The sequence below is a fragment of the Pseudorca crassidens genome (genome assembly GCF_039906515.1).
Source record: "Pseudorca crassidens isolate mPseCra1 chromosome 1 unlocalized genomic scaffold, mPseCra1.hap1 SUPER_1_unloc_3, whole genome shotgun sequence".
In the NCBI taxonomy this organism is placed as follows: domain Eukaryota; kingdom Metazoa; phylum Chordata; class Mammalia; order Artiodactyla; family Delphinidae; genus Pseudorca; species Pseudorca crassidens.
The window spans coordinates 2,143,171-2,171,045 of record NW_027135940.1 but is presented as its reverse complement, the minus strand read 5'-3'; positions in this window follow the sequence as shown (position 1 = coordinate 2,171,045).

Below are 27,875 nucleotides of genomic sequence, written 5' to 3'. Positions count from 1 at the left end.
CCAAGGGGATGGGAACCAGGCAGGAGTGTCCTCACACCAGTGGGGCCACATCATTGAAAGTTGCGGAACCCAGCACATGTGGCCTCAAACCAGAGGACCCACATCACGAAGGGGTTACGAGTGAGGCAGGCAGGAGGAGCATCGCAACACAGGACCAATAGAATACAAAAGTTGAGGAATCGAGCAGTTGGAACCTCCCAGCAGGCGGCCCAGAGCACAGAGGCTATGGCATCCAGGCCAGAGTGAACTAACAGCAGAGAGCCCACATCATGAAACTGTGAACAACCCAGCCGTTGGGACTTCAGAGCAGAAGACCCACATCCCAATGGGGATGTGAACCTGGATAGAGTGTCTTCGAACCACTGGGCGCACATCACAAAATGTGGGGAGCCCAGCAGTTAGGGCCTGACGCCAGAGGGCCCTCATCACCAAGGGGAGGAGGCTCCCAGCAGGCTCCAAGTGCCACCGAAGGCTCATGTCCACAAGGCGAGGTGAGCAAGCCAAGCAGGAGTGACCTCACAGCAGACGGCCCACCTCACAGAAGGGTGAGGAACCCAGCCAGGATCAGACTCTCAACAGAGGGCCCACATCACCAAGGGGATGTGAACCAGGCAGGAGTCTCCTAAGACCATTGGTCCCACATCATCGAAAGGTGAGGAACCCAGCACATGTGGCCTCAAACCAGACGACACACATCACGAAGGGGCTGGGAGTGAGGCAGGCAGGAGGATCCTCACAACAGAGGGCCTAAAAAATTAAAAAAGTGAGGAATCCAGCAGTTGGAACCTCCCAGCAGGCGGCCAAGAGCACAGAGGCTATGGGATCCAGGCCACAGTGAACTAACACCAGAGAGCCCACATCATGAAATTGTGATCAACCCAGCCGTTGGAACCTCAGAGCAGAAGGCCCACATCCCCACGGAGATGGGAACCTAAGAGGAGTGCCTGAGCATCACTGGGCTCACTAAGAAAAGTTGGGGAGCCCAGCAGTTAGGGCCTGACGTCAGAGGGCCCTCATCACAGAGGTGAGGAGGCTCCCAGCAGGGTCCAAGTGCCACCAGAGGGCTCATGTTAACAAGGCGAGGTGAGCAAGCCAGGCAAGAGTTACCTGATAGTAGAGGGCCCACCTCACAGATGGGTGAGGAACCCAGCCAGGATCAGACTCTCACCAGAGGGCCCACATCACAAAGGGGATGGGAACCAGTCAGGATTATCCTCACACCAGTGGGGCCTCATCATCTTAAGGTGAGGAACCCAGCACATGTGTCCTCAAACCAGAGGACCCACATCACCAAGGGCCTTGGAGTGAGGCAGGCAGGAGTAGCCTCACAACACAGGGCACATAATATAAAAAACGTGAGGATTCCAGCATTTAGACCTTCCAGCAGGCGGCTCAGAACACCGAGGCTATGGGATCCAGGCCGCAGTGAACTCACAGCAGAGGGCCCACATCATAAAACTGTGAGCAACCCAGGCGTTGGGACCTCAGCGCAGAAGGCCCACATCCCCATGGGAATGGGAACCTGGCTGGAGTGTCCTCGCACCACTGGGCGCACATCAGAAAATGTGGGGAGCCCACCATTTAGGGCCTGATGCCAGAGGGCCGTCATCACCGAGAGGAGGAGGCACCCTGCACGCTCCAACTGCCACCAGAGGGCTCACGTCTCCAAGGTGACGTGTGCCAGCCAGGCAGGAGTGACCTCACAGCAGAGGGCCTACCTCACAGAACGTTGAGGAACCCAGCCAGGATTAGACTCTCGCCAGAGGGCCCACCTCACCAAGGGGATGGGAACCAGGCAGGAGTGTCCTCACACGAGTGGGGCCACATCATCGAAAGGTGAGGAACGCAGCACATGTGGCCTCAAGCCATAGGACAGTCATCACCAAGGGGCTGGCAGTGAGGCAGGCAGGAGGAGCCTCACAACAGAGGGCACATAGAATAAAAAAGTTGAGGAATCCAGCAGTTGGAACCTCCCAGCAGGCGGCTCAGAGCACCGATGATAAGGGATCCTTGCCGGAGTGAACTCACAGCAGAGGGCCCACATCATGGTACTGTGAGCAAGCCAGCTGTTTTGACCTCAGAGCAGAAGGCCCATATCCCCATGGGGATGGGAACCTGGCAAGAGTGTCCTCACTCACTTGGCACACATCAGAAAATGTGGGGAGCCCAGCAGTTATGGCCTAAGGCAAGAGGGCCCTCATCACTGAGGGGAGGAGGATCCCAGCACACTCCAACTGCCACCAGAGGGCCCACGTCGCCAAGGTGACGTGTGCCAGACAGGCATGAATGACCTCACAGCAGAGGGGCCACCTCACAGACGGGTGGGGAACCCAGCCAGGATCAGACTCTCACCTGAGGGCCCACATCAGCAAGGGGATGGGAACCAGTCAGGACTGTCTTCCCTCCAGTGGGGCCACATCATCGAAAGGTGCGGAACCCAGCACATGTGGCCTCAAATCAGAGGACACATATCACAAAGGGAATGGGAGTGAGGCAGGCAGGAGTAGCCTAAAAACAGAGGGCCCAAAGAATAAGAAAGGTGAGGAATCCAGCAGTTGGAACCTCCCAGCAGGTGGCCGAGAGCACAGAAGCTATGGGATGCAGGCAGGAGTGAACTAATAGCAGAGAGCCCACATCATGAAACTGTGAGCAACCCAGGCGTTGGTACCTCAGAGCAGAAGGCCCACATCCCAATGGGGAGGTGAACCTGGCTGGAGTGTCCTCGCACCACTGGGCGCACATCACAAAATGTGGGGAGACCAGCAGTTAGGGCCTGACGCCAGAGGGCCCTCATCACCGAGGGTAGGAGGCTCCCAGCAGGCTCCAAGTGCCACCAGAGGGCTCATGTCCACAAGGCGAGGTGAGCAAGCCAGGCAGGAGTGACCTCACAGCAGACGGCCCACCTCACAGATGGGTGAGGAACCCAGCCAGGATCAGACTCTCAACAGAGGGCCCACATCACCAAGGGGATGTGAACCAGGCAGGAGTCTCCTAAGACCATTGGTCCCACATCATCGAAAGGTGAGGAACCCAGCACATGTGGCCTCAGACCAGACGACACACATCACGAAGGGGCTGGGAGTGAGGCAGGCAGGAGGATCCTCACAACAGAAGACCCAAAAAATTAAAAAAGTGAGGAATCCAGCAGTTGGAACCTCCCAACAGGTGGCCAAGAGCACAGAGGCTATGGGATCCAGGCCTCTGTGAACTAACACCAGAGAGCCCACATCATGAAAATGTGAACAACCCAGCCGTTGGGACTTCAGAGCAGAAGGCCCACATCCCCATCGAGATGGGATCCTAAGAGGAGTGCCCAAGCATCATTGGGCTCACTAAGAAAAGTTGGTGAGCCCAGCAGTTAGGGCCTGACGCAAGAGGGCCCTCATCACCGAGGGGAGGAGATCCTCAGCACGCTCCTACTGCCACCACATGGCTGACTTCACCAAGGCAATGTGTGCCAGCCATGCAGGAGTGACCTATCAGCAGTGACCTCCCTCACAGAAGGGTGAGGAACACAGCCAGGAACAGACTCTCACCAGGGGGTCCACATAACCACGTAGATGAGAACCAGGCAGGAGTGTCCTCACACTAGTGGGGCCACATCATCGAAAGGTGAGGAACCCAGCAAAGGTGGCCACAAACCAGAGGACCCACATCACCAAGGGGTTGAGAGTGAGGTAGGTGTCTGGACGGGCATATTTAACACTCATTTCCCACCAGGAAGAGGAATTAACCAAAGGCTCAGCGTGCCCTGCCAGAAGCAGATTAGGGCCTGAAGCAGTCTTGCGGGTTTGCGGCCAGCTCACAAGAAAGCGAGTTGAAGAAAGGAGCTCAGGGGCCCTGTAATTCACAAACCTGCAGAGTTATAAATGACAGATAACGTCCAAAAATATATTGAAGTAAGGCTGCCAAGAGGACTTGAAAGCGGGGCAGAATTTCAGGAAACCGATTTCAGGAGGTAGACTGGATTTGCATTTAAAGCATAGGAAAAGAGGCAGAACATCGACAATGATGCACTTGGCAAAAAAAGGGCGTATGAGTTTGTTCCTGAATATATTCAGGAAAAAACACATACACCCTTTTTGGCAAACCAAGCAAGCTTGCAATGGAAATCCGAACTACTATGAAGTGTCACTTCCCCCCGGTCTAAAGGGCCATCTGAAAAAAGTGTAAAATCCAGAAAGGCAAGACAGGCCATGGGGAAAAAGGAGCCTTGTTATGCTGATGGGCGGGATGTAAATTGCCAACAGCCACTCTGGAGAAGTGTATGGTGTTTCCTGAAACATCTGAAAAACAAAGCAACAGAGTCTAGGGCATTTCCACTTATGGTCCTATAGCTTAGGGAAATTAAAATCAAAAAGACACAGCTACCCCAAAATTTGGGACGGCTCTGTTTACAAGAACCTCGTTTACGGTCCAAGTTCAATATCACAGAGAGCAAAAACTGGATAAAGAAGTTGTGGTACTTATGTACAATGCAATATCACTCAGCAATGAAATCTGTGTCACCAGGCCTGTACCAGCATAATGAGTGGATTGAGGCACGGTGATTCTAAGTGAAATAAGTAACACAGAAAAAGAAACATCATAAGGTATCACTAATGCACGGAATGTAAACTTGGCTACACATGAACTGAATTACAAAACAGAACAGGGTCTCAAGTTTAGAAAACCAACTTATGCTTGCTTAAGGGGAAAGGTGAGTTGGGGTGCTGCATAAAACCAGAGTTTGAAATTAGCACAGATACCGTTCCATAAGCCAAATATGTAATAGACAAGACCTACCCCTTGTTCATCGAAATGGACTCAACAATGAGGTATCACCTCACACCTGTTAGAATGGGCATCATCTGAAAATCTACAAACAACAAATGCTGGAAAGGGTGTGGAGAAAAGGAAGCCTCTTCCACTATTGTTGGGAATATAAATTGATACAGTCACTATGGAGAACAATATGGAGTTTCTTAAGAAACTAATAATAGAATTACCATATGATACAGCAATCCCAGTACTGGACATATACCCAGACAAAACCATAAATCAAAAAGAGACATTCACCGTAATGTTCATTGCATCACTATTTACAATATCGAGGTAATGGAAGCAACCTAAATGCCCACAGACAGACGAATGCATAAAGATGTGGTACATATATAAAATGGAATATTACTAAGCCATGAAAGGAATGAAATTGGGTCATTTGTAGAGACGTCGATGGATCTAGAGACTGTCATACAGAGTGAAGTAAGTCAGAAAGAGAAAAACAAATCTTGTATATTCATGCATATATGTGGAACCTAGAAAAACTGTACAGATTAACCGTTTTGCAAGGCATAAATAGAGCAACAGATGTAGACAACAATCGTATGGACAACAAGGGGGGAAAGCTCTTGGGGGTGGTGGTGGTGGGAGGAGTTGAGAGATTGGGATTGGCATGTAAACATTTATATGTATAAAATAGATAACCAATAAGAACCTGCTGTATAAAAATATAAAATAAAATTCAAAATTAAAAAGAAATAAAATTTAAAAAACAAAACAGAAAAAACAATTATTCCCTTCACATACATGTATTTATATGAATAAATTATTTCCATGCTTATATCTGTAAATACAAAAAAGAGGAATAAAATCTACCTTGAACCAAAAACAAAAAAGAGAAAAAAAAAACAGAACCCACCAGTTACTCAGAGGAAAACCGTATCAGGGCACTTGCTCCAGTTGTAAACAATTCTGAAGTTGGTCAGTGGTGGGGAATCGTCTCCCATTCAGCCAGCAGCCCCCACACAACAAGCGTCCTCATTGCAAAGCTGGGGCACTGTGCCGAGGCATCTGTGAGTAAACGTGAGCTGAGCCCCAGGCCAGTTGCTGCTGAACTGTTCCCACCCTTCCCAGGTAAAACACCTGAATATATACAAGGACTTGAAAGCCTAGAGGAAGGGCCATGGAGCCACATGAGTGACAGCATGCCAGCTGACTTGGTGCCTGCAGGCCAGCCAGGATGGTCCTGGCCCTGGGTGCTCTTCTGGAAGATTTCCATTTCCCTGCCTGAGATACCCGTCCTGTCCCTGCCCCCACTGCTTTTTTCCTTCCTCACCTCTGCCCAGGGAGCAATTCCAGCAGCAGGTATGGGTGACACATCCTCTTCTTTAGCAGGTGGCAGCCTGGCAACTGCTGCAGAAAGTCCAGCAGAGCCCCACTCACACTGGGCCACCCACAAAGCCGTGGCCTCTCACTCCCTCCCACCAGCCCAGCCCCGAGACTGCTGACAGGGCAGAGAAAATGGCATCAGACACAGCTGCAGGGGCTCTTGCTGCCTGGAGTGGTATTTATATTGATCTCAACCCAGGCACACCTGGGGAGGGCTGGCCGGCACCGTAAGGCTGCCCAGGTCAGCCAATCGTCACCCCTCAGGGGCTCACAGTTGCAGAAAATGGAACTTGCTGAACCGGCCAGGTCCAAGGAACAGGTGTGGGCTCCTGAGAGTCAGGATAGACAAGGGGCTGCAGCTTTGGCTTGTTTTCTAATCATTTTATCTGGCCCATGAGTGGGAGACAACTTCAAGAAAACCCTCTCCTAATGAGAGGAACCCAGGAGTCAGGGAGAGGAGGGGTGGGTGGTGGTTGGAGACAGAGGCCTGGTGCCCCGGGTGCAGTGGAAGTCTCTGGAAGACCAGGTGGAGGGAGGCCACACAGAGTGATGCCCAGGGTCACAGACCTGTCGGAGCTGCTGTTTGTTAGTTCAAGTCCTGCTCTGAGGTGCTCTGTTTCAGCTCTGAGCGACAGGTGAGCTGGGGGTGCTCTTCAATGAGGGCTATGTGCACGGTTCCTGTGTGCCCAGCCCTGCCACGGTACCTGCAAGGGTAGCTCTGTATCCTGGGAGGGGCCTGACCACGAGAGCCCCGTGGGCTGGGTTGGGGGTGGGGTACCTGCCCAGGAGAGCTCCATATCCTGGGATTGGCCTGACCACGAGAGCTCCATGGGCTGCTGGGGACCTGGTAAAGGATGTCAGGACAGTCAGTGAAGCCACCGAGGATATACCTCCAGTTGCTCCTAATTCCTACACCCTGCTGGTCATTCTACCAACCACCAGGACATGGTATTCTGTATTAGTCTTCAATGATGCCTTCTTTTGTATTCCATTAGTCCCAGAGTCACAAGAAATTTTGGCTTGTGAGTGGCAGGACTCAACATACAACTAAAACAATACTTCCGGGCCGTCTTGCCCCAAGGGTTCAAAAATTCCCACACCATCTTTGGGGAAAGCTTAGCTAAAGACCGAAAAGTTCTACCTCTGGAAAAGGAAACCCTCCTTCAATATGCAGACGACATTCTGATCGCCAGCCCTACTAAGGAGGCCTCTGAACTACCAAGCCAATAAAGGATAGAAGTTGTCCAAGAAAAAGCTCAAATATCACAGACTGCGGTGACCTGCCTGGGCTTCATTCTCACACAAGGTCGGAGAAGCCCATCCCAGGAAAGGGAAGAAACCATTTGCAGCCTTACCCCTTTCTAAAACGAGAAGACAGCTTAGGGGTTCCTGGGGAGGCCAGGGTTTGCTGCTTCTGGATCCCTAACTACAGTCTACTAGCTGGGCCTCTATATGAAACACTGAAAGGAAAAGATGATGATCCTTTTGAACAGAATCCAGAAGTGGCCTTTCAAGAATGGAAAGAGCAGTCAATTCAGACCCTTGCCCTGGAACTCCCTAATTGAGCTAAACCCTTTGACCTTTCCATTCCCGGTGAAAGGTGAATCGCCATTGGAGAATTAGTGCACAAACTGGGACCACTTGAAATGGAACAACGCAAGAATGCCATCCAGGTAGGATAAACTACAGTCACCAAGGGGCTTGGCCCACTGCCACATCTGGCCAAGATACTGGCGGTATCTAAAAACCTGGAAATCAGCAGCCCAAAAGGCCACCTCCCTCCTAAGGGAAAAGGACCCCACGTGGTGATCCTAATCACCAACCATGCCCTGAAGTTGCAGGGTTCGCTCCGTGGGCACACCGACCTCGAGTGAGGAGGCCCTCCAACTCCAACATCCAGAGAGATAACCGGGGGCAGCAGGGCACCATGACGACTCGTGTGAACATCACTTGACCTGGAGTTTCTCTCATAAAACAACAATAGTGTGTCCCGAAGGAGTAGACTACTGCTTGCAGGACTTACTGCACCCGGAGGGGAGCTAATAATCTTGGCGGGGGAACCGTATATCACACTGTCACCATAGAAAAGCCTACAGACACCGTGATGATGGTGGCCAATAAGACCGGCTGGACTCCTGTTTACTTCAAAAGGCTGTTGACTCAGTGGCCATCATGGTCCTTGATCACCACTGACCCTGGACTGTCTGGGAGTTGAGCGGGCAGGGCTCTGACACCTGGTGCTGTTTTTACGTTAATTCAGGGACCTAATTGAAGAAAGAGCAGACTACTGGTCAGAGCATCTAGGCTGGCAGAAACGGTCAGCCTAAGGTGGCCGAACAAATGTGGGGCGGGGTGAAACCGGCCCCCACAGCGTCTCTGCACATCTCTTTCCTGGACCCTTAAAGGTCATTAGAATCTATAACACTTCCAATGCTGGTGCTCAGGCGGACGAGCAGGGAGGCAGGGGTCCTGGGGCCAATCAACGTCACCTGGAGGCTGCTGGGGAGAAGTTCTGACCCTCGTCCCCTGGTATGAGGGCTCCCAACTCAGCACTCAGCAGTTACAGAAGAAGGGTCTGCACCCTCAGCACTCCAAGAATGAGGAATGGGACAAAAGGCAGAGGAGGGGTTTGTCCCCAGCAAAGCCCATGAAAAATCCCTGGGAGATAAAAATAGAATCTGGGCAATAAAGTCAAGTCTGACCTTTTTTATCCTTTGTGCTTTGTCTAATTTCACGTGCTCCTAGGGTCCCGCATACAGAGGTTCCACACCCGGCACTTCAGACCAGATTTCCTAGTGCAGAATGGCTGGGTCGACACCTCAGCTCCTGGGGCCCAGTGCAGACTCCGAGATATAGAGCCTGAGCTGCAGCCAACCCGGCCCTCGAGAGCTCCGCCCCCTCCCTCCCACTGACTCTGACAGGATCTCTACACAGCAGCCCAGCCCACAGCCCACGGGGTAGTGCATGCTCTCACCTCTCCATTCTCTGATCAAAATATAAAGTTTCCTTTGCTTGTGAACCAAACTCAGTCTCGATCTGTTGGCCCCAATGACACTGGGCAGGGGGACACTTGTTGGGGTCCACTCTGGAGGATCAGTAACAGAAATTGAGACTACTGTAACTTCAATGAACAGATGTGTGAGCCAAACTGTAGTTAACATAGAACAGTTTATAAGGCTCGGGTAAAATAAGATGTTTCTAACACTTCCATTTGATATTTCCATCACTTTATTATAAGCAAGTTCAGTGAAAAGGTTTGTCTTATTTGTCAGGTCAATATTAGAGAAATGAAGTGATTTCTTTCCAAGGATGTACATCTAATAATCTTGGTTAAAGCTTCAATCTTGTTTTAAATGCTTTTCCATTGAAAATGATACCTCTCTTTCAGCTCCCCCATTTCTGAGAAGTATAAAATCTTATAATTTATTATTACCAAAGGGGAAAGGTGGGAGGAGGGATAAATTAACAGTTTGGAATTAAAACATACACACTGCTATGTATAAAATAGATCATCAACAGGGAACTACTGTATAGCACAGGGAACTACACTCAATATTTTGCAATAACCTATAAGGGGAAATAATCGGAAAAAGAATAGATATTTTTATTGACATCATCTATCAATGACAGTTAAAGTGTAACCTAAGGGAAGCCGGTGGTGAGTGCTTCTGACCCTGAAGACTTCAATCATCTAAAGTTTGGACTCTGCCTACTTCCCAAGGCCCTTAATGAACATATGTGTAGCCGTAGCTTAAAAATTTCCCCAGTTTGGGTTTCGGGGAGACACTGATTTTGAAAAAGCCCTGGTGTTCTCCTTACATGAATGGGACCCTTCCTACTGCTAAAACATGTCTGTCACACCCAGAGGATGGTATACCGTCTGATCGGGAAGAATTTGGAAAAGGCATCTCATCTCCTCATCTCCTGGTGCTCGGGTTCACCCCTCCAGCGTCTTTACTAACAGTCTCCCCACTTGGAGATGTCAGCACTGTCAACATCCTGTTGCGTACAGTTTGGAATTTGCCCAGAGGATGAAGCGGAAGGATGAGGAACAATGAGAGACAAGTCCTAGGTGTTCAGACAGGCACATGTCACTCTAATTTCCAATCAGGAAGACGAATTGACCAAAGGCTAGGGTTGCCCATGGAAACAGTATAGGGCTTGAGGAAATCCCACTGCTTTGTGGCCAGTTCCCATAAACACAAGTTGAACAATGGAACTCAGGGGCAGTAAAATTCACGAAACTGCAGAGTTGAAAATATCTATCACTGAAAAATGTCTTGAGGAAAGTCAAAGAAAAGGATTGGTAAGCAAGGGAGAATGGCAGGAAAGGGATTTGAGGAGGTAGAAAGGACTCGCCATTAAGCACAAGAAAAGGGGCTGAACATTGCCAACATTGCAGTTGGCCAAAAAGGCTGTATGCGTTTTTTTCTGTATATATTCAAGAAAAGGGCATACACTTTTTTAGCCAACCAAACAGGTGGGCACTGGAAATCAATACTACAAAAGATATCACTTCGCATCAGTCAGAAAAGCCATCCTCATAAAGTGTAAACACCAGAAATGCAGGACAGGGCAAGGAGAAGAGGGAGCCCTGTGAGGCTTATTGTGGAAATGTATATTGCCAACGGCCATTCTGGAGAAGTGTATTGTGTTTACTAAAGCATCTAAAAAATGAGCTACAGAGCATAGGGCACTTGCACTCATGGGCGTATATCTTGGGAAAAACAAAAATCGAGAGGACACAGGCACCCCAATGTTTACTGCCTCTCTGTTTAAAAGATCCTCGACTAGGATATAACTTAAATGTCTCTGGAGGGAAGAAATGGATAGAGATGTGGTACTTATGTAGAGTGGAATATTACTCAGCCTGGAAATCAATGAAATATGGCCAGTTGTAACAACTCCGGAGGAGTTACGTATGATCATTCTAAGTGACATAATTCAAAAAGAAAAAGACACATATCATAAGATATCACTTAAAGGTGGAATCCAAAATGGCTACACATGAAATAAATTACAAAACAAAAACATAGTCAAATATGTAGAAAACACGCGTAAGGCTGCTAAACGGGAAAGGTGGGGAGGGGTGAGGCATCATCCAGGAGGTTGAAATTAGCAAAGATACCATTCCAAATACCAAACTGATAATCAACAAGGCCTACACGGTAGCTAAAAGAACTGCACTCAGCACACTCAAGTCACCGGAAAAGAATATCTATGACTGGTAAGAATCTGAAAAAGAATTTATTGATGTCTCTCTGTACGTGAATCAAGTGGATGTACAGCAGCAAGAAACAGAGCTTTGAAAATCAGTTGTAACCAATATAGTAATAAATTGAAAAAAATAAACGACAGAGAGACAGAGAAAACCTCTTACAACTTTTCCTCAGGGACGGTGATGCAACATGGATTGAACACATCTAGACCCACAGCAGGATGAGACATAAGGCTGGAAACTGTTCGCGCTAAGAGAAATGTGAGGTTGGGTGAGGAAATGCACACCCTTTAAAGTAATACTACCTGGTACCCATTCAATGGGTCCCAAATCTGCAGGTTCAAGGAATCTTCCTACAGCTAAAACATGCATGGAAAACATGCATGGAAAACACCATGTGATCGGGAGATGTGTCTAAAATGCACCTCATTTATCCTCTACTGGTGCTCCTGTTCATCATTCCAGCCACGTTACTTAGAATCTCCCCACTTAGAGAATCAGCACATTTAAACTTCTGTTTCACACATTTTGCAAATTGTGAGGAGGATGAACGGGAAGAGGGGGAACCAATGAGAGAATAGTTGTAGGGGTTTGGACGGGCACATGTCACTCTAATTTCCCATTAAGAGTAAGAATTAAAAAAAGGCTCAGCCCGCCTCGCCGGAGCCAAAATAGGGCCTGAAGCAATCCTGCGGCTTTGAGGCCAGCTCACAAAAGAGCAACTTAAAAAATGGAGCTCAGGGTCACTGCAATTCACAAACCTGCAGAGTTATAAATGAAAACTAACGTCCAAAAATATGTTGAGGTAAGGCAAAGAAGAGGATCTGAATGCAAGACAGAATTGCAAGAAACAGATTTCAAGAGATAGATTGGACTCGTCCTTAAAGTACATGAAAAGCGGCAGAATTTCGACAATGATGTAGTTGGCCCAAAAGGGAGTATGCGTTTTTTCCTGAATATATCCAGGAAAAAACGCATACGCACTTTATGGGCAACCAAGCAAGCAAGCAATGCAAATGTGCACAACAAAGAAGTCTCATTTCCCACCGGTCAAAAGGGCCATCCGAAAAAATTGTAAAAACCAGAAATGCAGGACAGGCCATGGAGAACAGGGAGCCTTTATACGCTGATGGACAGTGTGTGAACTGCCGAGAGCCACTCTGGAGAAGTGTATGGTGGTTCCTAAATCATCTAAAAAACAGAGCTACAGAGCATAGGGCACTTCCAATCATGGAAGTATATCTAGGGAAGTCTAAAAATCAACAAGACACAAGCACACCACAGTTTAGGGCTACTCTGTTTACAAGAACCTCAACTTCAGTACACCTTAAATATCCCAGGAAAGAGAACAATGGATAAAGAAAATGTGGTACTTATGTACAATGGAATATCTCTTCACCATGAAATCAATGTAATAAGGCTAGTAGAAGGATAAAGAGTGGATTTAGGTCCGATAATACTACTTGAAATAAGTCAAACAGAAAAAGAAACATATCATAAGATATCACTTATAGAGGGAGGATAAATATGGCTGCACAAAAAATGAATTACAAAACAGAACAGTGTCTCACATTTAGAAAACACACTTATGTCAGCTTAAGGGGAAAGGAGAGGTGGGGTGATGCATAAAACCAGAGTTTGAAATTAGCACAGATACCGTTCAATAAACCAAATAGGTATTAGACAAGATCTACACCTTGCTCAATGAACTGGCCTCAACACACCCTATACACCGCAGAGAAATATATCTGAGTAATAAGAATCTTAAAACCCATGTATTGATATATCTCCATAAGGGAATCAAGTGTGTGCAGAGCGGCACAAACACAGAAGTGAAAATGAGCTAAACCCCATTATAGAAATAAATTTTAAAACCAAAACGCAGAAACAATGAAAGAGAGAAAAATTCTTACAAAATTCGCTCAGGGGCTGTGATGCAACCTGGAATGACCACATATAAACCCACAGCTGGATAAGACATAAGGCTGGACACTTGGGGCTGAGAGCATTGGTGAGCTTTGGTGAGCAACTGCCGAAAGTTTAATGCAATACTTCATACTACTCATTCCAAGGGTCCCAACACTCCAGGTTGAAGGGAATCTTCCTACAGCTAAACCATGCATGGGGAATCCAGCAGATGGTATACCATATGATCGGGAAAGGTTTCTAAAACGCACCTCATTTTCCTCTCCTGGGGCTCCGGATCAACATTCCAGCCACTTTACTAACAACATCTCCACATGGAGAGTCAATGCCTTTAAGTTCCGGTATCGCACAGTCTGCAGTTAGTGCGGAGGATGAATGGGAATAGGGGGAACCAGTGAGAAAATAGCTGTAGCGGTTTCAATGGGCACATGTCACTCTAATTTCACATCAGGAAGAAGAATTAACCAAAGGCAGAGCAAGGCGCCCCAGAAGAAGGATAGGGCCTGAAGAAATCCTGTGGATATGAGGCAAGATCACAAAAATAAGAGCTGAAAAATGGAGCTAAGGGCCACTGCAATTCAAAAACCTGCAGAGTTATAAAGGCCAACTATTTTCCAAACGTATATTGAGGTAAGGCTATGAAGAGGCACTGACAGCAAGGCAGAATTGCAGGAAACCGATTTCAAGAGGTAGACAGGAACTGCATTGAAAACATATGAAAAGACTCAGAACGTCGACAATGATGCACTTGGCCAAAAAGGGCGTATGCGTTTCTTCCTGAATATATTCAGGAAGAAACGCATACGCCCTTTCTGGCCAACCAAGCAAGCTTGCAAAGGAAATCTGCACTACAATGAAGTCTCACTGCCCCCCGGTCAAAAGGGCCATCTGAAGAAAGTGTAAAATCCAGAACGGCAGGACAGGCCATGGAGAACTGGGAGCCTTTTTGTGCTTATGGGCAGGATGTAAATTGCCAACAGCCACTCTGGAGAAGTGTATGGTGTTTCCTGAAACATCTAAAAAACAAAGCAACAGAGCCTAGGGCACTTCCACTTATGGTCCTATAGCTTAGTGAAATTAAAATCAAAAAGACACAGCCACCCCAAAGTTTGGAACGGCTCTGTTTACAACAACCTCGTTTACGGTACAAGTTCAATATCGTAGAAAGCAAAAAATGGATAAAGAAGTTGTGGTACATACGTAGAATGGAATATCATTCAGCAATGAAATCTATGTCATCAGGCCCGTAGCAGCATAATGAGTGGATTCAGGTACGATGATTCTAAGTGAAATAAGTCACACAGAAAAAGAAACATCATAAGATATCCCTAATACACGGAATGTAAACTTGGCTACCCAGGAAATGAATTACAAAACAGAACAGGGTCTCAAATGTAGAACCAACTTATGCTTGCTAAAGGGGAAAGGTGAGTTGGTGTGCTGCATAAAACAAGAGATTGAAATGAGCACAGATACCGTTCAATAAGCCAAATATGTAATAGACTAGAGCTACTCCTTGCTCAACGAAATGGACTCAACACCACATATTAAACGCCTAAGAATATACCTGACTAGTAAGAATCTTAAAACCTATGGATTTATATGTCTCCGAAAGACAATCAAGCGTGTTTACAGCGGCATAAACGCAGCAGTGATAGGATTGGTGAGGTTCGGTGAGCAAATGCAGACCCTTTGAAGTCATATTGCATGGTACCCATTCCATGGTTCTCAACTCTCCAGGTTTAAGGGATTCTTCCTTCAGCTAAAACATGCATGTGGAACCCAGAGTATGATCCACCGTGTGATTGGGAAACGTGTTCAAATGTGTCTCAGTTTTCATCCCCTGGTAATCGGGTGCAACATTCCAGACGCTTTACTAACACTCTCCCCCACTTGGAGAGTCAGTGCCTTTAACCTCCTGTTTGGCCCAGTTTGCAATTTCTGCGGAAAATGAACAGGAATAGGGAGAACCAATGAGAGACTAGCTGGAGGGTTATGGACGGGCAAATTTAACTCTCATTTCCCACCAAGAAGAGGAATTATCGAAAGGCTCAGCGAGCCATGCCGGAACCACACTAGGGCCTGAAGCAATCCTGCGGTGTTGCGGCCAGCTCACAAGAAAGCGAGTTGAAGAAAGGAGCTCAGGGGAACTGTAATTCACACACCTGCAGAGTTCTAAATGACAGCTATCGTCCAAAAATATATTGAAGTAAGGCTGCCAAGAGGACTTGAAAGCGGGGCAGAATTGCAGGAAACCGATTTCAGGAGGTAGACTGGAATTGCATGTAAAGCATAGGAAAAGAGGCAGAACGTCCACAATGATGCACTTGGCCAAAAAGGGCGTCTGCGTTTTTTCCTGAATATACTCAGGAAAAAACGCATACGCCCTTTTTGGCCAACCAAGCAAGCTTGCAAAGGAAATCTGCACTACAATGAAGTCTCACTGCCCCCCGGTCAAAAGGGCCATCTGAAAAAAGTGTAAAATCCAAAAAGGCAGGACAGGCCAAGGAGAACTGGGAGCCTTGTTATGCTGATGGGCGGGATGTAAATTGCCAACAGCCACTCTGGAGAAGTGTATGGTGTTTCCTGAAACATCTAACAAACAGAGCAACACAGCATAAGGCACTTCCACTTATGGTCCTATAGATTAGGGAAATTAAAATCAAAAAGACACAGCCACCGCAATGTTTGGGACGGCTCTGTTTACAAGAACCTCGTTTACAATACAAGTTCAATATCACAGAAAGCGAAAAATGGATAAAGAAGTTGTGGTACTTACGTACAATGCAATATCACTCAGCAATGAAATGTATGTCATCAGGCCAGTAGCAGCATAATGAGTGCATTCAGGTACGATGATTCTAAGTGAAATAAGTCACACAGAAAAAGAAACATCATAAGATATCACTAATACACGGAATGTAAACTTGGTTACACAGGAACTGAATTACAAAACAGAATAGGGTCTCAAATGTAGAAAACCAACTTATGCTTGCTTAAGGGGAAAGGTGAGTTGGGGTGCTGCATAAAACCAGAGATAGAAATTAGCACAGATACCTTTCCATAAGCCAAATATGTAATAGGCAAGAGCTACTGCTTGCTCAACGAAGTGGACTCAACACCCCATATTAAACGCCTAAGAATATACCTGACTAGTAAGAATCTTAAAACCTATGGATTTATATGTCTCTGAAAGAGAATCAAGCATGTGTACAGCGGCATAAATGCAACAGTGATAGGATTGGAGAGGTTCGGTGAGCAAATGCAGACCCTTTGAAGTCATATTGCAGGGTTCCCATTCCATGGTTCTCAACTCTTCAGGTTTAAGGGATTCTTCCTTCAGCTAAAACATGCATGTGGAACCCAGAGTATGATCCAACGTGTGATCGGGAAACGTGTTCAAATATATCTCAGTTTTCATCCCCTGGTACTCGGGTGCAACATTCCAGACGCTTTACTAACACTCTCCCCACTTGGAGAGTCAGTGCCTTTAACCTCCTGTTTGGCCCAGTTTGCAATTTCTGTGGAAAATGAACAGGAATAGGGAGAACAAATGAGAGACTAGCTGGAGGAATCTGGACGGGCAAATTTAACTCTCATTTCCCACCAGGAAGAGGAATTAACCAAAGGCTCAACGTGCCATGCCGGAACCACACTAGGGCCTGAAGCAATCCTGCGGTGTTGCGGCCAGCTCACAAGAAAGCGAGTTGAAGAAAGGAACTCAGGGGCCCTGTAATTCACAATCCTGCAGAGTTATAAATGACAGCTATCGTCCAAAAATATATTGAAGTAAGGCTGCCAAGAGGACTTGAAAGCGGGGCAGAATTGCAGGAAACCGATTTCAGGAGGTAGACTGGAATTGCATGTAAAGCATAGGAAAAGAGGCAGAACGTCCTCAATGATGCACTTGGCCAAAAAGGGCGTATGCGTTTTTTCCTGAATATACTCAGGAAAAAACGCAGACACCCTTTTTGGCCCACCAAGCAAGCTTGCAAAGGAAATCTGCACTACAATGAAGTCTCACTGCCCCCCGTTCAAAAGGGCCATCTGAAAAAAGTGTAAAATCCAGAAAGGCAGGACAGGCCATGGAGAACTGGGAGCCTAGTTAGACTGATGGGCGGGATGTAAATTGCCAACAGCCACTCTGGAGAAGTGTATGGTGTTTCCTGAAACATCTAAAAAACAAAGCAACAGAGCCTAGGGCACTTCCACTTATGGTCCTATAGATTAGGGAAATTAAAATCAAAAAGACACAGCCACCCCAAAGTTTGGAACGGCTCTGTTTACAAGAACCTCGTTTACGGTACAAGTTCAATATCGCAGAAAGCGAAAAATGGATAAAGAAGTTGTGGTACTTACGTACAATGCAATATCACTCAGCAATGAAATCTATGTCATCAGGCCAGTAGCAGCATAATGAGTGGATTCAGGTACGATGATTGTAAGTGAAATAAGTCACACAGAAAAAGAAACATCATAAGATATCACTAATACACGGAATGTAAACTTGGCTACACAGGAACTGAATTACAAAACAGAATAGGGTCTCAAATGTAGAAAACCAACTTATGCTTGCTTAAGCGGAAAGGTGAGTTGGGGTGCTGCATAAAACCAGAGATTGAAATTAGCACAGATACCTTTCCATAAGCCAAATATGTAATAGACAAGAGCTACTGCTTGCTCAACGAAGTGGACTCAACACCCCATATTAAACGCCTAAGAATATACCTGACTAGTAAGAATTTTAAAACCTATGGATTTATATGTCTCCGAAACAGAATCAAGCGTGTGTACAGCGGCATAAACGCAACAGTGATAGGATTGGTGAGGTTCGGTGACGAAATGCAGACCCTTTGATGTCGTATTGCATGGTACCCATTCCATGGGTCTCAACTCTCCAGGTTTAAGGGATTCTTCCTTCAGCTAAAACATGCATGTGGAACCCAGAGTATGATCCACCGTGTGATCGGGAAACGTGTTCAAATGTGTCTCAGTTTTCGTCCCCTGGTACTCGGGTGCAACATTCCAGATGCTTTACGAACACTCTCCCCACTTGGAGAGTCAGTGCCTTTAACCTCCTGTTTGGCCCAGTTTGCAATTTCTGCGGAAAATGAACAGGAATAGGGAGAACCAATGAGAGACTAGCTGGGGGTGTCTGGACGGGCAAATTTAACTCTCATTTCCCACCAGGAAGAGGAATTAACCAAAGGCTCAGCGTGCCACGCCGGAACCACACTAGGGCCTGAAGCAATCCTGCGGTGTTGCGGATAGCTCACAAGAAAGTGAGTTGAAGAAAGGAGCTCAGGGGCCCTGTAATTCACAAACCTGCAGAGTTATAAATGACAGCTATCGTCCAAAAATATATTGAAGTAAGGCTGCCAAGAGGACTTGAAAGCGGGGCAGAATTGCAGGAAACCGATTTCAGGAGGTAGACTGGAATTGCATGTAAAGCATAGGAAAAGAGGCAGAACGTCCTCAATGATGCACTTGGCCAAAAAGGGCGTATGCGTTTTTTCCTGAATATACTCAGGAAAAAACGCAGACACACTTTTTGGCCCACCAAGCAAGCTTGCAAAGGAAATCTGCACTACAATGAAGTCTCACTGCCCCCCGTTCAAAAGGGCCATCTGAAAAAAGTGTAAAATCCAGAAAGGCAGGACAGGCCATGGAGAACTGGGAGCCTTCTTATGCTGATGGGTGGGATGTAAATTGCCAACAGCCACTCTGGAGAAGTGTATGGTGTTTCCTGAAACATCTAAAAAACAAGCAACAGAGCCTAGGGCACTTCCACTTATGGTCCTATAGCTTAGGGAAATTAAAATCAAAAAGACACAGCCACCCCAAAGTTTGGAACGGCTCTGTTTACAAGAACCTCGTTTACGGTACAAGTTCAATATCACAGAAAGCGAAAAATGGATAAAGAAGTTGTGGTACTTACGTACAATGCAATATCACTCAGCAATGAAATCTATGTCATCAGGCCAGTAGCAGCATAATGAGTGGATTCAGGTACGATGATTCTAAGTGAAATAAGTCACACAGAAAAAGAAACATCATAAGATATCACTAATACACGGAATATAAACTTGCCTACACAGGAACTGAATTACAAAACAGAATAGGGTCTCAAATGTAGAAAACCAACTTATGCTTGCTTAAGGGGAAAGGTGAGTTGGGGTGCTGCATAAAACCAGAGATTGAAATTAGCACAGATACCTTTCCATAAGCCAAATATGTAATAGACAAGAGCTACTGCTTGCTCAACGAAGTGGACTCAACACCCCATATTAAACGCCTAAGAATATACCTGACTAGTAAGAATCTTAAAACCTATGGATTTATATGTCTCCGAAAGAGAATCCAGCGTGTGTACAGCGGCATAAACGCAGCAGTGATAGGATTGGTGAGGTTCGGTGAGCAAAAGCAGACCCTTTGAAGTCATATTGCATGGTACCCATTCCATGGTTCTCAACTCTCCAGGTTTAAGGGATTCTTCCTTCAGCTAAAACATGCATGTGGAACCCAGAGTATGATCCACCGTGTGATTGGGAAACGTGTTCAAATGTGTCTCTGTTTTCGTCCCCTGGTACTCGGATGCAACATTCCAGATGCTTTACTAACACTCTCCCCACTTGGAGAGTCAGTGCCTTTAACCTCCTGTTTGGCCCAGTTTGCAATTTCTGCGGAAAATGAACAGGAATAGGGAGAACCAATGAGAGACTAGCTGGAGGTGTCTGGACGGGCAAATTTTACTCTCATTTCCCATCAGGAAGAGGAATTAACCAAAGGCTCTGCGAGTCATGCCAGAACCACACTAGGGCCTGAAGCAATCCTGCGGTGTTGCGGCCAGCTCACAAGAAAGCGAGTTGAAGAAAGGAGCTCAGGGGCACTGTAATTCACAAACCTGCAGAGTTATAAATGACAGCTATCGTCCAAAAATATATTGAAGTAAGGCTGCCAAGAGGACTTGAAAGCGGGGCAGAATTGCAGGAAACCGATTTTAGGAGGTAGACTGGAATTGCATGTAAAGCATAGGAAAAGAGGCAGAACGTCCACAATGATGCACTTGGCCAAAAAGGGCGTATGCGTTTTTTCCTGAATATATTCAGGAAAAAACGCATACGCCCTTTTTGGCCAACCAAGCAAGCTTGCAAAGGAAATCTGCACTACAATGAAGTCTCACTGCCCCCCGGTCAAAAGGGCCATCTGAAAAACCTGTAAAATCCAGAAAGGCAGGACAGGCCATGGAGAACTGGGAGCTTAGTTAGACTGATGGGCGGGATGTAAATTGCCAACAGCCACTCTGGAGAAGTGTATGGTGTTTCCGGAAACATCTAAAAAACAAAGCAACAGAGCCTAGGGCACTTCCACTTATGGTCCTATAGATTAGGGAAATTAAAATAAAAAAGACACAGCCACCCCAAAGTTTGGAACGGCTCTGTTTACAAGAACCTCGTTTACCGTGCAAGTTCAATATCGCAGAAAGCAAAAAATGGATAAAGAAGTTGTGGTACTTACGTACAATGCAATATCACTCAGCAATGAAATCTATGTCATCAGGCCAGTAGCAGCATAATGAGTGGATTCAGGTACGATGATTCTAAGTGAAATAAGTCACACAGAAAAAGAAACATCATAAGATATCACTAATACACGGAATGTAAACTTGCCTACACAGGAACTGAATTACAAAACAGAATAGGGTCTCAAATGTAGAAAACCAACTTATGCTTGCTTAAGGGGAAAGATGAGTTGGGGTGCTGCATAAAACCAGAGATTGAAATTAGCACAGATACCTTTCCATAAGCCAAATATGTAATAGACAAGAGCTACTGCTTGCTCAACGAAGTGGACTCAACACCCCATATTAAACGCCTAAAAATATACCTTACTAGTAAGAATCTTAAAACCTATGGATTGATATGTCTACGAAAGAGAATCAAGCGTGTGTACAGCGGCATAAACGCAGCAGTGATAGGATTGGTGAGGTTCGGTGAGCAAATGCAGACCCTTTGAAGTCATATTGCATGGTACCCATTCCATGGTTCTCAACTCTCCAGGTTTAAGGGATTCTTCCTTCAGATAAAACATGCATGTGGAACCCAGAGTATGATCCACCGTGTGATCGGGAAACGTGTTCAAATGTGTCTCAGTTTTCGTCCCCTGGTACTCGGGTGCAACATTCCAGATGCTTTACTAACACTCTCCCCACTTGGAGAGTCAGTGCCTTTAACCTCCTGTTTGGCCCAGTTTGCAATTTCTTCGGAAAATGAACAGGAATAGGGAGAACCAATGAGAGACTAATTGGAGGTGTCTGGACGGGCAAATTTTACTCTCATTTCCCACCAGGAAGAGGAATTAACCAAAGGCTCAGCCTGCCGTGCCGGAACCACACTAGGTCCTGAAGCAATCCTGCGGTGTTGCGGCCAGCTCACAAGAAAGAGAGTTGAAGAAAGGAGCTCAGGGGCACTGTAATTCACAAACCTGCAGAGTTATAAATGACAGCTATCGTCCAAAAATATATTGAAGTAAGGCTGCCAAGAGGACTTGAAAGCGGGGCAGAATTGCAGGAAACCGATTTCAGGAGGTAGACTGGAATTGCATGTAAAGCATAGGAAAAGAGGCAGAACGTCCACAATGATGCACTTGGCCAAAAAGGGCGTATTCTTTTTTTCCTGAATATATTCAGGAAAAAACGCATACGCCCTTTTTGGCCAACCAAGCAAGCTTGCAAAGGAAATCTGCACTACAATGAAGTCTCACTGCCCCCCGGTCAAAAGGGCCATCTGAAAAAAGTGTAAAATCCAGAAAGGCAGGACAGGCCATGGAGAACTGGGAGCCTAGTTAGACTGATGGGCGGGATGTAAATTGCCAACAGCCACTCTGGAGAAGTGTATGGTGTTTCCTGAAACATCTAAAAAACAAAGCAACAGAGCCTAGGGCACTTCCACTTATGGTCCTATAGATTAGGGAAACTAAAATCAAAAAGACACAGCCACCCCAAAGTTTGGAACGGCTCTGTTTACAAGAACCTCGGTTACGGTACAAGTTCAATATCGCAGAAAGCAAAAAATGGATAAAGAAGTTGTGGTACTTACGTACAATGCAATATCACTCAGCAATGAAATCTATGTCATCAGGCCAGTAGCAGCATAATGAGTGGATTCAGGTACGTTGATTCTAAGTGAAATAAGTCACACAGAAAAAGAAACATCATAAGATATCACTAATACACGGAATGTAAACTTGCCTACACAGGAACTGAATTACAAAACAGAATAGGGTCTCAAATGTAGAAAACCAACTTATGCTTGCTTAAGGGGAAAGGTGAGTTGGGGTGCTGCATAAAACCAGAGATTGAAATTAGCACAGATACCTTTCCATAAGCCAAATATGTAATAGACAAGAGCTACTGCTTGCACAACGAAGGGGACTCAACACCCCATATTAAACGCCTAAGAATATACCTGACTAGTAAGAATCTTAAAACCTATGGATATATATGTCTCCGAAAGAGAATCAAGCGTGTGTACAGCGGCATAAACGCAGCAGTGATAGGATTGGTGAGGTTCGGTGAGCAAATGAAGACCCTTTGAAGTCATATTGCATGGTACCCATTCCATGGTTCTCAACTCTCCAGGTTTAAGGGATTCTTCCTTCAGGTAAAACATGCATGAGGAACCCAGAGTATGATACAACGTGTGATCGGGAAACGTGTTCAAATCTGTCTCAGTTTTCGTTCCCTGGTACTCGGGTGCAACATTCCAGACGCTTTACGAACACTCTCCCCACTTGGAGAGTCAGTGCCTTTAACCTCCTGTTTGGCCCAGTTTGCAATTTCTGCGGAAAATGAACAGGAATAGGGAGAACACATGAGAGACTAGCTGGAGGTGTCTGGACGGGCAAATTTAACTCTCATTTCCCACCAAGAAGAGGAATTAACCAAAGGCTCAGCGAGCCATGCCGGAACCACACTAGGGCCTGAAGCAATCCTGCGGTGTTGCGGCCAGCTCACAAGAAAGCGAGTTGAAGAAAGGAGCTCAGGGGCCCGGTAATTCACAAACCTGCAGAGTTATACATGACAGCTATCGTCCAAAAATATATTGAAGTAAGGCTGCCAAGAGGACTTGAAAGCGGGGCAGAATTGCAGGAAACCGATTTCAGGAGGTAGACTGGAATTGCATGTAAAGCATAGGAAAAGAGGCAGAACGTCCACAATGATGCACTTGGCCAAAAAGGGCGTATGCGTTTTTTCCTGAATATATTCAGGAAATAATGCAAACGCCCTTTTTGGCCAACCAAGCAAGCTTTCCAAGGAAATCTGCACTACAATGAAGTCTCACTGCCCCCCGGTCAAAAGGGCCATCTGAAAAAAGTGTAAAATCCAGAAAGGCAGGACAGGCCATGGAGAACTGGGAGCCTTCTTATGCTGATGGGCGGGATGTAAATTGCCAACAGCCACTCTGGAGAAGTGTATGGTGTTTCCTGAAACATCTAAAAAACAAAGCAACAGAGCCTAGGGCACTTCCACTTATGGTCCTACAGATTAGGGAAATTAAAATTAAAAAGACACAGGCACCCCAAAGTTTGGGACGGCTCTGTTTACAAGAACCTCGTTTCCGGTACAAGTTCAATATCGCAGAAAGCGAAAAATGGATAAAGAAGTTGTGGTACTTACGTACAATGCAATATCACTCAGCAATGAAATCTATGTCATCAGGCCAGTAGCAGCATAATGAGTGGATTCAGGTACGATGATTCTAAGTGAAATAAGTCACACAGAAAAAGAAACATCATAAGATATCACTAATACACGGAATGTAAACTTGGCTACACAGGAACTGAATTACAAAACAGAATAGGGTCTCAAATGTAGAAAACCAACTTATGCTTGCTTAAGCGGAAAGGTGAGTTGGGGTGCTGCATAAAACCAGAGATTGAAATTAGCACAGATACCTTTCCATAAGCCAAATATGTAATAGGCAAGAGCTACTGCTTGCTCAACGAAGTGGACTCAACACCCCATATTAAACGCCTAAGAATATACCTGACTAGTAAGAATCTTAAAACCTATGGATTTATATGTCTCTGAAAGAGAATCAAGCATGTGTACAGCGGCATAAATGCAACAGTGATAGGATTGGTGAGGTTCGGTGAGCAAATGCAGACCCTTTGAAGTCATATTGCAGGGTTCCCATTCCATGGTTCTCAACTCTTCAGGTTTAAGGGATTCTTCCTTCAGCTAAAACATGCATGTGGAACCCAGAGTATGATCCAACGTGTGATCGGGAAACGTGTTCAAATATGTCTCAGTTTTCATCCCCTGGTACTCGGGTGCAACATTCCAGACGCTTTACTAACACTCTCCCCACCTGGAGAGTCAGTGCCTTTAACCTCCTGTTTGGCCCAGTTTGCAATTTCTGCGGAAAATGAACAGGAATAGGGAGAACCAATGAGAGACTAGCTGGAGGAGTCTGGACGGGCAAATTTAACTCTCATTTCCCACCAGGAAGAGGAATTAACCAAAGGCTCAGCGAGCCATGCCGGAACCACACTAGGGCCTGAAGCAATCCTGCGGTGTTGCGGCCAGCTCACAAGAAAGCGAGTTGAAGAAAGGAGCTCAGGGGCCCTGTAATTCACAAACCTGCAGAGTTATAAATGACAGCTATCGTCCAAAAATATATTGAAGTAAGGCTGCCAAGAGGACTTGAAAGCGGGGCAGAATTGCAGGAAACCGATTTCAGGAGGTAGACTGGAATTGCATGTAAAGCATAGGAAAAGAGGCAGAACGTCCTCAATGATGCACTTGGCCAAAAAGGGCGTATGCGTTTTTTCCTGAATATACTCAGGAAAAAACGCAGACACCCTTTTTGGCCCACCAAGCAAGCTTGCAAAGGAAATCTGCACTACAATGAAGTCTCACTGCCCCCCGTTCAAAAGGGCCATCTGAAAAAAGTGTAAAATCCAGAAAGGCAGGACAGGCCATGGAGAACTGGGAGCCTTCTTATGCTGATGGGCGGGATGTAAATTGCCAACAGCCACTCTGGAGAAGTGTATGGTGTTTCCTGAAACATCTAAAAAACAAGCAACAGAGCCTAGGGCACTTCCACTTATGGTCCTATGGATTAGGGAAATTAAAATGAAAAAGACACAGCCACCCCATAGTTTGGGACAGCTCTGTTTACAAGAACCTCGTTTACGGTACAAGTTCAATATCGCAGAATGCGAAAAATGGATAAAAAAGTTGTGGTACTTACGTACAATGCAATATCACTCAGCAATGAAATCTATGTCATCAGGCCCGTAGCAGCATAATGAGTGGATTCAGGTACGATGATTCTAATTGAAATAAGTCACACAGAAAAAGAAACATCATAAGATATCACTAATACACGGAATGTAAACTTGGCTACACAGGAACTGAATTACAAAACAGAATAGGGTCTCAAATGTAGAAAACCAACTTATGCTTGCTTAAGCGGAAAGGTGAGTTGGGGTGCTGCATAAAACCAGAGATTGAAATTAGCACAGATACCTTTCCATAAGCCAAATATCTAATAGGCAAGAGCTACTGCTTGCTCAACGAAGTGGACTCAACACCCCATATTAAACGCCTAAGAATATACCTGACTAGTAAGAATCTTAAAACCTATGGATTGATATGTCTCTGAAACAGAATCAAGCGTGTGTACAGCGGCATAAACGCAACAGTGATAGGATTGGTGAGGATTGGTGACCAAATGCAGACCCTTTGATGTCATATTGCATGGTACCCATTCCATGGTTCTCAACTCTCCACGTTTAAGGGATTCTTCCTTCAGCTAAAACATGCATGTGGAACCCAGAGGATGATCCACCGTGTGATCGGGAAACGTGTTCAAATGTGTCTCAGTTTTCGTCCCCTGGTACTCGGGTGCAACATTCCAGACGCTTTACTAACACTCTCCCCACTTGGAGAGTCAGTGCCTTTAACCTCCTGTTTGGCCCAGTTTGCAATTTCTGCGGAAAATGAACAGGAATAGGGAGAACCAATGAGAGACTAGCTGGAGGAGTCTGGACGGGCAAATTTAACTCTCATTTCCCACCAGGAAGAGGAATTAACCAAAGGCTCACCGTGCCATGCCGGAACCACACTAGGGCCTGAAGCAATCCTGCGGTGTTGCGGCCAGCTCACAAGAAAGCGAGTTGAAGAAAGGAACTCAGGGGCCCTGTAATTCACAAACCTGCAGAGTTATAAATGACAGCTATCGTCCAAAAATATATTGAAGTAAGGCTGCCAAGAGGACTTGAAAGCGGGGCAGAATTGCAGGAAACCGATTTCAGGAGGTAGACTGGAATTGAATGTAAAGCATAGGAAAAGAGGCAGAACGTCCTCAATGATGCACTTGGCCAAAAAGGGCGTATGCGTTTTTTCCTGAATATACTCAGGAAAAAACGCAGACACCCTTTTTGGCCCACCAAGCAAGCTTGCAAAGGAAATCTGCACTACAATGAAGTCTCACTGCCCCCCGTTCAAAAGGGCCATCTGAAAAAAGTGTAAAATCCAGAAAGGCAGGACAGGCCATGGAGAACTGGGAGCCTTCTTGTGCTGATGGGCGGGATGTAAATTGCCAACAGCCACTCTGGAGAAGTGTATGGTGTTTCCTGAAACATCTAAAAAACAAGCAACAGAGCCTAGGGCACTTCCACTTATGGTCCTATAGATTAGGGAAATTAAAATGAAAAAGACACAGCCACCCCAAAGTTTGGGACAGCTCTGTTTACAAGAACCTCGTTTACGGTACAAGTTCAATATCGCAGAATGCGAAAAATGGATAAAAAAGTTGTGGTACTTACGTACAATGCAATATCACTCAGCAATGAAATCTATGTCATCAGGCCCGTAGCAGCATAATGAGTGGATTCAGGTACGATGATTCTAATTGAAATAAGTCACACAGAAAAAGAAACATCATAAGATATCACTAATACACGGAATGTAAACTTGGCTACACAGGAACTGAATTACAAAACAGAATAGGGTCTCAAATGTAGAAAACCAACTTATGCTTGCATAAGCGGAAAGGTGAGTTGGGGTGCTGCATAAAACCAGAGATTGAAATTAGCACAGATACCTTTCCATAAGCCAAATATGTAATAGGCAAGAGCTACTGCTTGCTCAACGAAGTGGACTCAACACCCCATATTAAACGCCTAAGAATATACCTGACTAGTAAGAATCTTAAAACCTATGGGTTTATATGTCTCCGAAACAGAATCAAGCGTGTGTACAGCGGCATAAACGCAACAGTGATAGGATTGGTGAGGATTGGTGACCAAATGCAGACCCTTTGATGTCATATTGCATGGTACCCATTCCATGGGTCTCAACTCTCCAGGTTTAAGGGATTCTTCCTTCAGCTAAAACATGCATGTGGAACCCAGAGTATGATCCACCGTGTGATCGGGAAACGTGTTCAAATGTGTCTCAGTTTTCATCCCCTGGTACTCGGGTGCAACATTCCAGATGCTTTACGAACACTCTCCCCACTTGGAGAGTCAGTGCCTTTAACCTCCTGTTTGGCCCAGTTTGCAATTTCTG